This window comes from Heteronotia binoei, chromosome 12 (assembly GCF_032191835.1).
Source record: "Heteronotia binoei isolate CCM8104 ecotype False Entrance Well chromosome 12, APGP_CSIRO_Hbin_v1, whole genome shotgun sequence".
In the NCBI taxonomy this organism is placed as follows: domain Eukaryota; kingdom Metazoa; phylum Chordata; class Lepidosauria; order Squamata; family Gekkonidae; genus Heteronotia; species Heteronotia binoei.
The window spans coordinates 44,403,584-44,415,280 of NC_083234.1; the positions used below are offsets into that span (position 1 = coordinate 44,403,584).

General features: G+C 45.2%; 1 protein-coding gene across 3 annotated transcripts in view; it reads right to left on the reverse strand.

Annotated features, from left to right (window-relative positions):
• The window catches only part of ZMAT4 (zinc finger matrin-type 4), a 249,947-nt gene extending 238,634 nt beyond the window's left edge, over positions 1-11,313 (reverse strand). For all 3 annotated transcript variants that reach the window (XM_060250794.1, XM_060250791.1, XM_060250793.1), the window contains exon 1: positions 11,280-11,313. The gene's annotated coding sequence lies outside the window, so the exon portion shown is untranslated. The remainder of the gene's footprint in view (positions 1-11,279) is intronic.
• Positions 11,314-11,697: the final 384 nt, after the last annotated feature.

Consider the following 11,697-nt stretch of genomic DNA (forward strand, 5'->3'; position numbering starts at 1 on the left):
GGACAATAAACCTCAAGGAAAAGTGATCAGAAACTTTTTAAAAACATGCTAGAAGTACAGTTGCCAAGTCTGACCAGGAAATATCTGAGGACTTTGGGATGGAGCCAGGTTGTGACAAGCATGATTGAACTCTGAAGGGAGTTCTGGCCATCACATTTAAAGGGACCACGCTCCTTTTAAATGCCTTCTCTCCATTAGAAATCATGGAGGATAGGAGAACCTTCTTTTGGGGCTCATAGAATTGGACCCCCTAGTCCAATCTTTTTGAAACTTGGAGGTATTTTTGAGGAGACACACCAGATGCTATGCTGAAAATTTGGTGCCTCTACATCAAAAAACAGCCCACCAAAGAGCCCCAGATACCATAAATTGATTCTCCATTATACCCTATGGGAACCTGTCTCCATAGAGTATAACGGAGTGCCCAGCAGACACTGAACTCCCACCCCCTGCTATGTGCTTCCTGTTCTGATAACCCTGAAGGCCTCCATACCAGGGAGGAAGGCCTCATATCGGGGGATTCCCTGCCCCCAACTGGCGATTGGCAACCCTAGCTAGAAGTTAAGACTAAGGGTCATAGTTAGGCAAAGTTTTACTATTTAGGCACAGTTAGACTGCACACATCAGAGCTTAGCCAGTATGAGAAAACAGGGTCCAAGAGAAACAACTCAACACAGGGTAAAACTGTACATTGGAGGGGGGGAGGGAGAGGGAGAAACTACCATGTCAAGAAGAAAGCTAAATTACGACACTCCTCTTTTACACAATGACATTCTACACATACAGTTTCAAACTATCTAAAAATTGATTCAATTGTCTAAAAATGGAATACTACACACAAGTATTACACAGACACACTTATCAGGGAGCTGTGATTGCTGCAGCTCCCTGGTCAGTGTATTTCTTCATGTTTGCACCAGATTTGGCCCTGCCTAATGTGGAGAAAAGGCTCCCCACTAGGGGCAGTCACCATGCACGTGTACAGACATGCACATGACTTTGAATATGCACATGTAAGATATAATGGATCCAGCCAATCAAAAGCAGGGAGTTTACCATCTTTCAAAAACACACAGAGTGTGTTTTCTCAAAGCACTATGTGCTTCCTGTTCTGTAGACCATTTACAAATACAGGGTTTATCCTTTGTCTGAAAAAGGAATGATTTAGTGATGGCGATTTTCCAGACAGGCTGGCTGGCATACATAGAACTATATTCAGTTGAATGCTGCCTGTTCAAGGTCACGAGAAGAGGACATGTTACCTAACTGTTTTCATTGTGTTCTCATACACTTTCCCTCGCTTGCCTTCTGGTTTCCACATACCCGGTCTCAAAACCCATTCACTGAGGAGTTGCAACACCTGGTGTTCCTTCTGATGCTCCGCATGTGCTGCCACAGATAGCACAGGATCAATGCAACCTAATGTACTTACCCCAGCATTAGCCCCCCCATAACGTTAATCCCACATTAAAATATATTCACTAATAAAACACATTTAACAATGATGATCACAAACATCAATTGAAATGCTTGTGCTAGTATTAGAAGAGCACGTGGGTTAACACTACCATAACATTTATCATTTCAAAAAATGCAGGCAGTACCCATTTTTAATACATTTATTCTGTAAATATCTTCTTTCCATCAATTACCTACAATATGTTAATTAAGACTTAATGGGCCGAATCCAAACCATGAGATTGGATCCAAAACTGCCCTTCCACCAACAGGCTGGATAATTGGGTTGGATCCTGCTGATCATTTCCACATATGCTTCAGCGGGGAGGGCAGGATATAAATTAAAAATTATTATTATTATTATTATTCTTAATTCCCCTTCCCACAGTTGACTTCTCCTGTCTCCCCAGGAGCAGAATTCCAGGGGGCATTTTAAGCTACAGCAGGAGGGGGCAGGCAAAAATCCTTCCAACCAGTGGTGAGCTGGAGCAGGATCCAAGCCATCAGCCCATATCTTATAGAACAGGTGCAGCCAAACTTGCTTTATGTAAGAGCCACATAGAATAAACATCAAATGTTTGAGAGCCACAAGACACGAACATCAGGTGTTTGAGAGCCATAAGGCAGGTAGGAAGGAGGGTAAATAGAGGGGTGTGGGGGAGGGAGGTGGAAAGAAAGCAACTTTAAATACATCCCCCAAATCCCCAGCTGGCTTGAAGAAGTGAGTTAAAGAGAAAAAAGTTGGTTGACAGAGCACTGGGGGATTTGAGAGCCACACAATATGTGCGAAAGAGCCACAATTTGGCCACCGAGCCACAATTTGGCCACCCCTGTTATAGAATGACTCATTTCCAAGAAGTGATTCTTTTAAAAATTTCCCAATAGCAATCATCTTGGCAGCTATCAGTAAATTCATTACTGCTTACCTTTTGGCAGATCTTTTAAGATACTTCCGTAACAACAAGATAGCTGAACATAGAGCAGGTCTGCAGGGATCTATCCTGCAGTCTGCTGAATATAGAACAGGGCTGTTTTCCATCAGCCTGGGCATTTCAGAATGGAGACCAATAATCTCCTTGAAAAGGAAAAGAGTCTAAAGTGTAAATGCTTTTGATTACAGGAGATGTTGCTATGTTAAACATGGCTTTTTTTGTCATGATTCATCTATGTTAAAACAGCAAATGTCCTGTAGGGAGGGGGGATAACTTTGCAGTAAGATCCCAAAAAGAGCGGTGGCTGGAGCAGAACAAGGCATTAATCTTCTCAGGTGAATCTCTGGGGATGGAGAAGGATGGGTAGAAATTAGTTAGCATAACAGAAGGCGGCTGTCAAGGAGGAGGAATTCTGGCTCAGTGCCTTGCTGACAATGAGATACAAATGCTGCAATCCTACAGGACAAGTTTGTTTTACTTTTACCAGTCAGAGAAACTTGAGCAGGCAACAGAAAGGAGTTTTTAAGAGAGTTCAAAAATGCTACGACATAGCCATCTTTGCCTGGAGATATTTATTCCTTATTTATATAATGCCATCAGGGTTTACAGCACTTTAAGAATATTTCAAACACAACTCAACAGTTTACAGCCAATGAGACACAGAAGTTACTGTCGGACCACAGCTGCGGAGAGCTGGCTTCAAATCCCTGTACAGCCATGGAGCACACTGGGTGAGCCAATCACATACTTTCAGGAGGACTGAACTACATGGTACACTGTTTCAGGGTCCATCCCAGACCCTGTTACACCAGATGCGCTCTGGAAGCTCTGGGCTTAATTTTCAACTGCTTGAGGAGGCAGTTCAGTGTGGGAAAAGAGGACTTAAACCTCCCCCAGCACCAATTTCCTGATCTTAAATGATGCTAGGGAGGCTACATTTAAGTTTCCCCACTGGGCCAAGCAGCTGGTCCCACAGTCCATTTCAGACCAGCAGCATGCCACAGTCCTGATTTGAATTGGACTCCCATGTACCTGAAAACAAACTTTCAAAAATTGGGGGAATTTATGCGTTTGAAACATCTAATTTGAAAGGACACAGAACAGACCTGAGGTAAATCTGGAAACAGTGAAATCTTAGCCTACTTAACAGGGTTGCTGTGATGGTAAAATAGAGGACTGGGCATCGAGCACACTGCCTGAAATCCTTGAAGCTTCAAATCTGAGATCCAAAGTGCTTTACTGCTCCATTTCCCTCCCATCCAATCCACCCCTCCACAGAATCCCCTGCGGAAGGCTAGAATCTTGAGCACTGGGCTGACAAGAAAATGGGCTGCTTAACTCTTTCATTGCCAGTTGTTTGTATCTTTCCTTCTCCTCATGGTGGGACATCAGCTAGGAGGTGGATTTGAATGGGCCAAAGGCTGGGAGACAAAGGGTTAAACATCCTCTTTCTGCTTCCCCCCACCCCATGCCTGGAGACCTCTGCTCAATTTTTTGGTCTCCTGCAGTTGAAAGAATCCTGGAAGGAGACATCCTCCCCTCTAAAATGTAGTCAGTTTGCAAGACGACAGATATCAAAGTAACAAAATGTAAAAATGCATGTGCGTGTTGCCAGGCTTTGCTTCACTTGAGGAGAGGGGAATGAAGGGATTGAGCCATAGGCTTCTTGGTAGGCATAAGTTTTGAATGGCAAAAAGAGGCCATGGAGGTCCAGGAAAGGAGTCCTGACAGAAAGCAGAAGATTAAACCAGTGCATCTTGGGATGTGAACATGCGCTAGGTTAGGTCCTATCTAAATTACATGCCTGGAAATGCATCTTTCTGCTCTCCCTCCATCCTCCTTAAACAGCCCCACATGCTGTTCCTAAGGAATGGGGAAGCCCCCAGAAGTAACATGAGAGAGGAACTGGAGAGCTGCCAGAAGGAGGAAGTTGCATGTGAGGATCTTTTCAGTGGGATCTACCCCCTAATGTGGACTTTTGAGCCACTGGTCCATCAACTTTCCACTGCCAAAAGCTCTCCAGCATCCTTCCCAACACCTGCTCCCTGAGTTAAAAATCATAGAAACTGAACTAAAAATCTTTTGCATATCAAGCATTGAGCACCTTGACTGAGCTCTGAGTTCTCCCAGCACTGGAAGCTGCCCCTCAGCCAGATACTGTCTGCTTCTAATGAGCAGTGGCTCTCATGCAAGGGGCTTTCCCAACCCTGCTGTCCAAGGTCCTTTTACTGGGGTGTCAGGGACTGAACCTGGGATCTTCTGTAGGCAAAGCAGGTGTGCAGCCAGCAACACAATTCAGGCACAAACCTGCAGAATTGCCAAGCTCACCTGCTCCTTCCCTCCTTCCTCCCTTTGCACAACACAGTGAAACAAAAGACAGAAGTCTTCAATCTCACTCCAATTAATTCTGACATTGAAACACTGAACTTGGTTTCTTAACCAGAAGGGGAGGAACGAGGGACCAGATTTATGTCCATCACTAACAAAACTGAGATTTGTTTACAATGTCTGAGCAGAGCCTGTGCCAGCCACTAACCTCCCAAGAAGCAGCTGGTGTACCTAGTTCAGTGCTAAGTGATCCATACAGTGATGTTTGACATTGCTGTTCCAGGGTCCCAGGTAGACAAAGATATTTCCCAGCATTTTCTACCTGACATTCTTTTAACTATAGAGGTCAGGAATTGAGGACAGAACTGTCAGCATGCGGAGCTTGGGATCTATGCACTGATGTACACTTTCCCCTTCCTCCTCCTTTGCAAAAAGAGAAGTGTTGTGTGAGTAACACACTTCTTTTACCCCATCATCATCTCAAGGCAAGCCCTATGAGCACCTGCAGAACATATGGGACAAACAGTCACACCATGGACAAATGGTGCTTCTGTCACACCACCTTCAATTGCCATCATCCATCTCAAGCACTAATCAAAGCTATCAAGTACCAAAGCACCATTGTCATTTATCTGATTGTTTTATTGTTTTAATATTGTTTCATTTACTGTCTATTTTATGCTGCTAGCTGCCTTGAGTCTGTACAGAATGGGCGGGATATAAATATAATGTAAATAAATAAATAATAAAGTATTAACAAATCTTCATGACACATGCATACAAGTTTCTTCTCAGAAGATCTGTCAGCAAAGGATACAGATGGTGTGGCAAACTGCCCCAAAATTATCTCCAAACTTTCTTTTCCGCATTTGCACTTGAGCATCAAACCAAGATCAATGTACTGGGCAGGTGAGACATTTGAGTGAAAGCATCATGACATCACTAACACAGCCGCAACCAAAAATGTTGGAGGTAGTAAAGCAGATCCAGAGGGGGAGGGTTGGGGGGGGGGGAGAAAAAGAGGTGATCACCTGATTTCAAAAATCTGTGGAACTAGATTGGTATTGCTAAAGAAGTCGCCATCGTAAACGTAAACATAATCATAGCACTAGTATATTTTATTAATTTTATCAATTTTAGAATTTTAATCAGAATTTTAATTAAACTGTCAATGTAGTTTCATTCAATATTTGTATGACCAATGTATGAAATTATGCTGTTAGCCGCCCTAAGCCTGCTCCGGCGGGGAGGGCGGGATATAAATAAAAATTGTTGTTGTTGTTGTTGGGCTCAAGCAGCCACATGTAGAGCCAGGCTCTTCCAGATAGGACCAGATCTAAAGAGTTTGTCACCGTGAAGGACAGCACTGCACAACATCAGAGTAGCCTCCTTTTCGCAGTGCCAGAGTGGATCACGGGATGCAGCTCTTGGATCCTGCACAGCTGCTTGGGCTAGCCTTCTCTGCAACATGACGAGACATCCTGAGGGCACACCTCACACTGCTGTACTGGAACCCACTAAAAAACTGAACTGAAAACGCCACCGTATTGTGTTGAGGAAAAGGCCCTTTCCTCTAAGCTTGTTAAGCTTTAATTGTTTCTGCAATCGGCATTAATGCCTTAAAAACACTCGTTTGAAAGGCTTTGGGGTTTTTATGGCTGGTAGCTACTAGCCATCTTCGAACACACCTTTTCTCCCTGGGTGATGGTTAATGAGAAACAATTTAGGACCGTAGTGTATCTATCATAGAAAACTCAAATCTGAGTACTGCATCAGGCTAAGCAGAAGAAGCCTGGAGGAGAAAATTACTAAAGCACACTTTTGCTTTTGGAGGATGTAAAGATTAGCTTTATCTGTAGGCCTGCCCACCCTAAGTACTTGTATATTTATGAATAAATCATAGCACAAAAACACAATTGCTTCTCATCACAAGGTCTCTGCAAAAGGCTCTCTTTCAAATGTCCTACTGCTCAGGGAAGTGGGGTGTGTGAAAAATACTGCTCCAACAAGCAACCCCTCCTGAGCCGGCTGTGTTCCTAAGGAATCCAAAAGCTTGAGGCCAGATTTAACCATGAGATCCTCTTTGTGTCCACTCCTGAACTCTCCCAAGTCCTTGGTGGGGGAAAATGCCATCAGCGCAAGTCAATTTTTGGCGACCTCATAGAATTTCCAAGGCAGAGGCAGTTTGCAATCTTATCTTCTCCTATACTGGTGTATCTCCACAAACAAAAAGATCTAGCAAATGCAGCCTGAAATGAACTCTTGCAGAAGCTATTAGCACATCTGGGGGAGTTCTATCCATGACCTTACTGATCCCATGGCTCTCCCCCATTAAACTGTCAAAGTTATTACTAAAAGAATTCCCTCCATCCAAATGGTGGCCTCTTCCAGACTCTAGAGCCCAATTCTCAGTCCTCTTAACTTCAAACAACACACTGCATAGATCTTCAACCACACTGGTAGTTCAGTAGCCCATCTACATAGCACACCATGAGATATCCATTCTCGCATTCTGGGTTTCTCTTTTAAGGGCTGTATTCAGATCTTTGTTAATATCAAATACAAAGAAAGTGAATTATTAGTAAAGAGAAACTAAAGATTGCCAAGGACTAAACAGCACGGGAAGAAGATGATACTGGATTTATATCCTACCCTATACTGAATCTCAGAGTGGTCACAATCTCCTTTATCATCCCCCTCACACACACACAACAGACACCCTGTGAGCAGTGTTCCCTCTAAGCTCACACATTTTTGTCTTAGCTCAGGAAAATCGACCCCTGAGCACAATAATTTATGCAGTAGCTCACAACTTTAATGCCAGTAGCTCACAAAGTAGAATTTTTGCTCACAAGACTCTGCAGCTTAGAGGGAACATCACCTGTGAGGTAAAGGCCATTTCAGCAGGTGCAATTGGAGGAGTGGGGAATCAAACCCGGTTATCCCAGATAAGCGTCTGCACACTTAACTACTACACCAAACTGGCTCTCATGAATTAGGAAGAAAGTCTCATGCATTATCCCTGGGAGAAACCTCTCATGGAGAAATAAGGCCACTTTCAAGGGGAGAGATTTAAGAAAATACAGAAGGCTCCTGAGAAATTCTGCTGATCTTACTGCAATTCTCTTTGTGTCCTTCAATTCCCGCCCCACCCCCCATCATTTCTCCTACACCAAAATTTCGCATGAAGTGACTAGAAGAAAATCTGCTGTCTGTAAAATTTGCTTCATTAAATCCCCTTGCAAGGCTGCTTTACATTTTTTAGTTTTGCTTTTGAGTGGTCCAGGTTTTTAGGGTGGCTGAGCTTTTTAAGAATCTTCTTCCACGTTCAGCTGCTTTGGTTATCTTTTCCCATGTATGTCACCTTGACGATTTCTCCAGATAGGAAATGCAACCCACAAGTAAACATGGGAGACCCAAATCCAGCCCCCTGGGAGAATTGGCCACCCCTCACAAGTTGCTACAACAGAGGCAGGACTCTGAGAAGAATGTTGCAGGAAAGCTGATAATCCACTTTACTGGATGGGGACCCTGCCCAGCCACCAGCCTCCCAAAGATCAAGCTGCTGACCCCAGGGCTGCTGAGCTGGAGCAATTAAAAGTGCCTCCATGGAGCCCCGCTGCCTGTACTGCAGCAGCATGAGCAGGTGGCTCTCTTGCTTTTGCCAGAGTTCCTGCTGCAATTCACTCTTTGCACATTGCCGATTCCCCCAAGAGTGAAAGAAAGGGGCAAAGAGACCCGTTTCACCTTTCCCCATCTCCCCTTCCTCCACTCTCTTCCTACAGCAGATGAGTCATTGTCTGCAACCCCCTTTCAAACCATCTCTCCTAATATTCTCTATCAAATCAAAAGCCTCCCCCCCTCCATGCCAGTTCACAGCAGACCCTGCAGAAAAGCAGCCTGAACGTGTCTCCAGCAAGCAAACAAAGACTCTGAAGGAGGAATCCATCTGCACCGCTGGAAACCCACGGCTCTGTTATGCCTCATCGAATGCTCAGCTCGTGGCCATCGGATGGGGGCACTGACATCTCAGGAAGGGGAAGGTGGGGGTCCTTGCGAGCTGCTCCAGAGATGCATATTCCTGGAGGGAATTGTCTGCTACTGTCAGCGCTTGTGTGCCTTTTTTAATTGGCTTGCAGGGACCGCCTGTTGAGGTTTATTTAAACACGTGCTTGTGCACAGAGCTGCCGAGGGTGGGGGGGGGGGAGAGAATCCCAGGACACCTGAGCCCCCTGCCACCAGGCAAGTCATGCAGCTTGCTAGGTTGAGTCTGCATGGTATGAGGAGGGAAGCAGAAAGAATCTTTGAGTGGGGCCCTACAGAGGTTCCCAGCAGTCCTGTTTGTATGCGAATGCAAACCCTGGAAAGGATGCACTGCTGGGGGGAGGGGTTTGGGGGGGCTATGGTTATTAAATCTGTTTGCAGCTTTGCTTAATTCTGGTTGGAGCATCAGCATCATCTCAAGAAACAGCAGGTAGCCTTTCCCAGGGATAAGATGATTCAGGAGGTAGATGATAGCTTTTGGCCCCCAAGAATGGCATGAGAGAAGCATTATTGGTGATAATGCATCCACTCATCCTCCAAGCAGCTCTGGTCAAAAAGGGTTTGAAGGTTTGTATGGGGTTTCAAAATCCTGCAAAACTTATTAACAGAGAGGACATGCACCACAGGCCATGATGTCTTGTTTTGTATCACCCTTCTTCAAAGTCTTGGTCACTCTCTGACCTGTTTCATACTCAGAATGGTTCTGATTTGTTGGCATCTTCATTGAAAACATTCTCCACTGGGCAGGATTCCTGACCACTCCCATAAGGGTCAGCTAATTCTTTCCAAGAGATGTTACCTGAAACCGCAGCTCTCACTATCCCCCTTCAGCCTGAGTCTGTAGGCGGACTTCGGTTTGCTTTCAGAAGCTCCAAGCAGGAGATTTAAAGTGGGGCAAAATGTGGCGCATGCATGAAGTTTGCCTCATTCAAAAGGAGGTGTTGGCACTCCTGTATTATAATAGCAACCTAAGATGGCACCGCTGCTGTAATGTTTCCAGGGCAGAGTTAAAATCTAGCCAAAACTTAAGAGGACAGACTACACTTTCCAGATCTGTCAGTTCCAAAGCAAAACCTACATCAACTAAAAGAGAAAAACACACACACACCGCTTCCAGCCTTATGTTAACACATTCACATGTGTGCAAAGAGAAAAGCAACAAAAGCACTTTAAAACTCATATGTGAAAACACCTCTTGTTTTCAACCCTTTCTTGGCCACTTCTTGCTTTCAACCCTTTTCTTCAGCTGTGGTAATACTATACAGAGGAGTTGACAACTCTCATAGCCTTGTTTGTATGGGTTCTGCCTTTCTGGGCTCATGCAAATTTCACTGGTGAAACTTTTCTAGGCATTGAGACAAATGGTCAGCAAACATTCATCTACCAAACTTCTGTGCATCGGGCTACCATTACAAGCACACAGGATGGGCCAGGGGGAAAAGTAGGCACTCAGAAATATTGTGGGCAACTGTCAGAAATATTGTGGGCAACTGTTTCCCACCCAGAGCCAGGCTATGGGTCTGCATCCCCCCAAGCATGACCTATTCTTTAAGGACAATGCTGCTCAGCTGATGTGCTGCATCACAGCTTGTGTGCATGACCCAAACATTCATGCAACAGTTTTGCACATACTCCCCAAAGGTCATAAAACCCAGGGTGACTAATTGTAAGTAAGTACAGTGCATATAATAAGGGTTCCCATATTTTGGATGGGTGTTGAGAAGAAGGGATACCAGCAGGTACATTCTTGCTCACTGCTGTGGCACACTGGCCTGAGAAGCTGCACCTGCCCAAATGTCTTTCCTGCTGCAGAAACTACTGACAGCCCTGACCCCAATGGCTCCTCCCTGTCCTTACAGGCCTTGAGGGGGGCCTGCCCTGAAAAGTTTCCTGACCTTGTCCACAAGCCCCAGAGCAGCACCACTTTCCTCCTGCCTGCAGTGATCTGCAGTGTCCCAAACAAACTTCAAATGGTGTTGTGGACCAACCTGGATTTTGAGGGAAAAGATTCCAAGTTTGAAAGCTTATACAAGGCCCATTTGAAGAGTCTAAAGCTATATATATATATATATATATATATATATATATATATATATATATATATATTTGGGGGGGGGGGGAGAAGAAGCCAGATAACTACATTTACTTTCTGCAATGTTATGACACTAAGGCTTAGCAAGGAAGCAGACCTCACTGCCACCGCTCTCCCCCACATACCCAGACCTTTTTTTAAAATAAATAAATAAATAAGTCTTAAAAATCATAGGCACATCCCCAATGCAACACAACCAATCCTGGCACCTAACACGGCCACTACCATAAAGTTAGGGGGTAAAGCAACACATTGGTACTCATGCTCTTCAGGCCAGAAGCTTCAATGAAGCCCTGGATCGTCCCTTCCTTTTGCACGTTATAACACAAAGCGATTCTGAAACGTTGCCGATTCCCTAATAAACTTTTCCTCCGGCGACAAAAGCCACAAAGCCCTGCGGACAGCAGAAACCCAAACAGCGGTACCTTTCGCTCGTTGCTCGGGCTGAAGGGGGCCAGGGGAGCCAGTCCGAGGATGCTCCTTCAGAGGATTCCCAGCGCGCGAGGATCCCTGCTTCCCTCTCGCTCTGCAGCCAGATCTTTCGGCAGCCCAGACCGACTGGGCTGGAAATTCACTTAGTAATTATTTGCCGGAGCTCAAGCCCCGCCTCCGACAGCAGGGATTGGCCGGCCGACCCCGGGCTAGCCTACATCGGCTTCAGCCCGCCTTCCCTTGCTATTGAGCGGCTGTTATTATCAAGAGCATCGGGAGAGGCTAATTATGTGTTCTGTAGGCAAGCTTTGGATCTCGGGATGTGCCGACTAGTGTCAAGGGGAACAAAGGAAGTTCTGACAGAGGCTGCGAGCCCACGTGGCATGCCGAGCCCGTGGGCCGCCCGGAGAA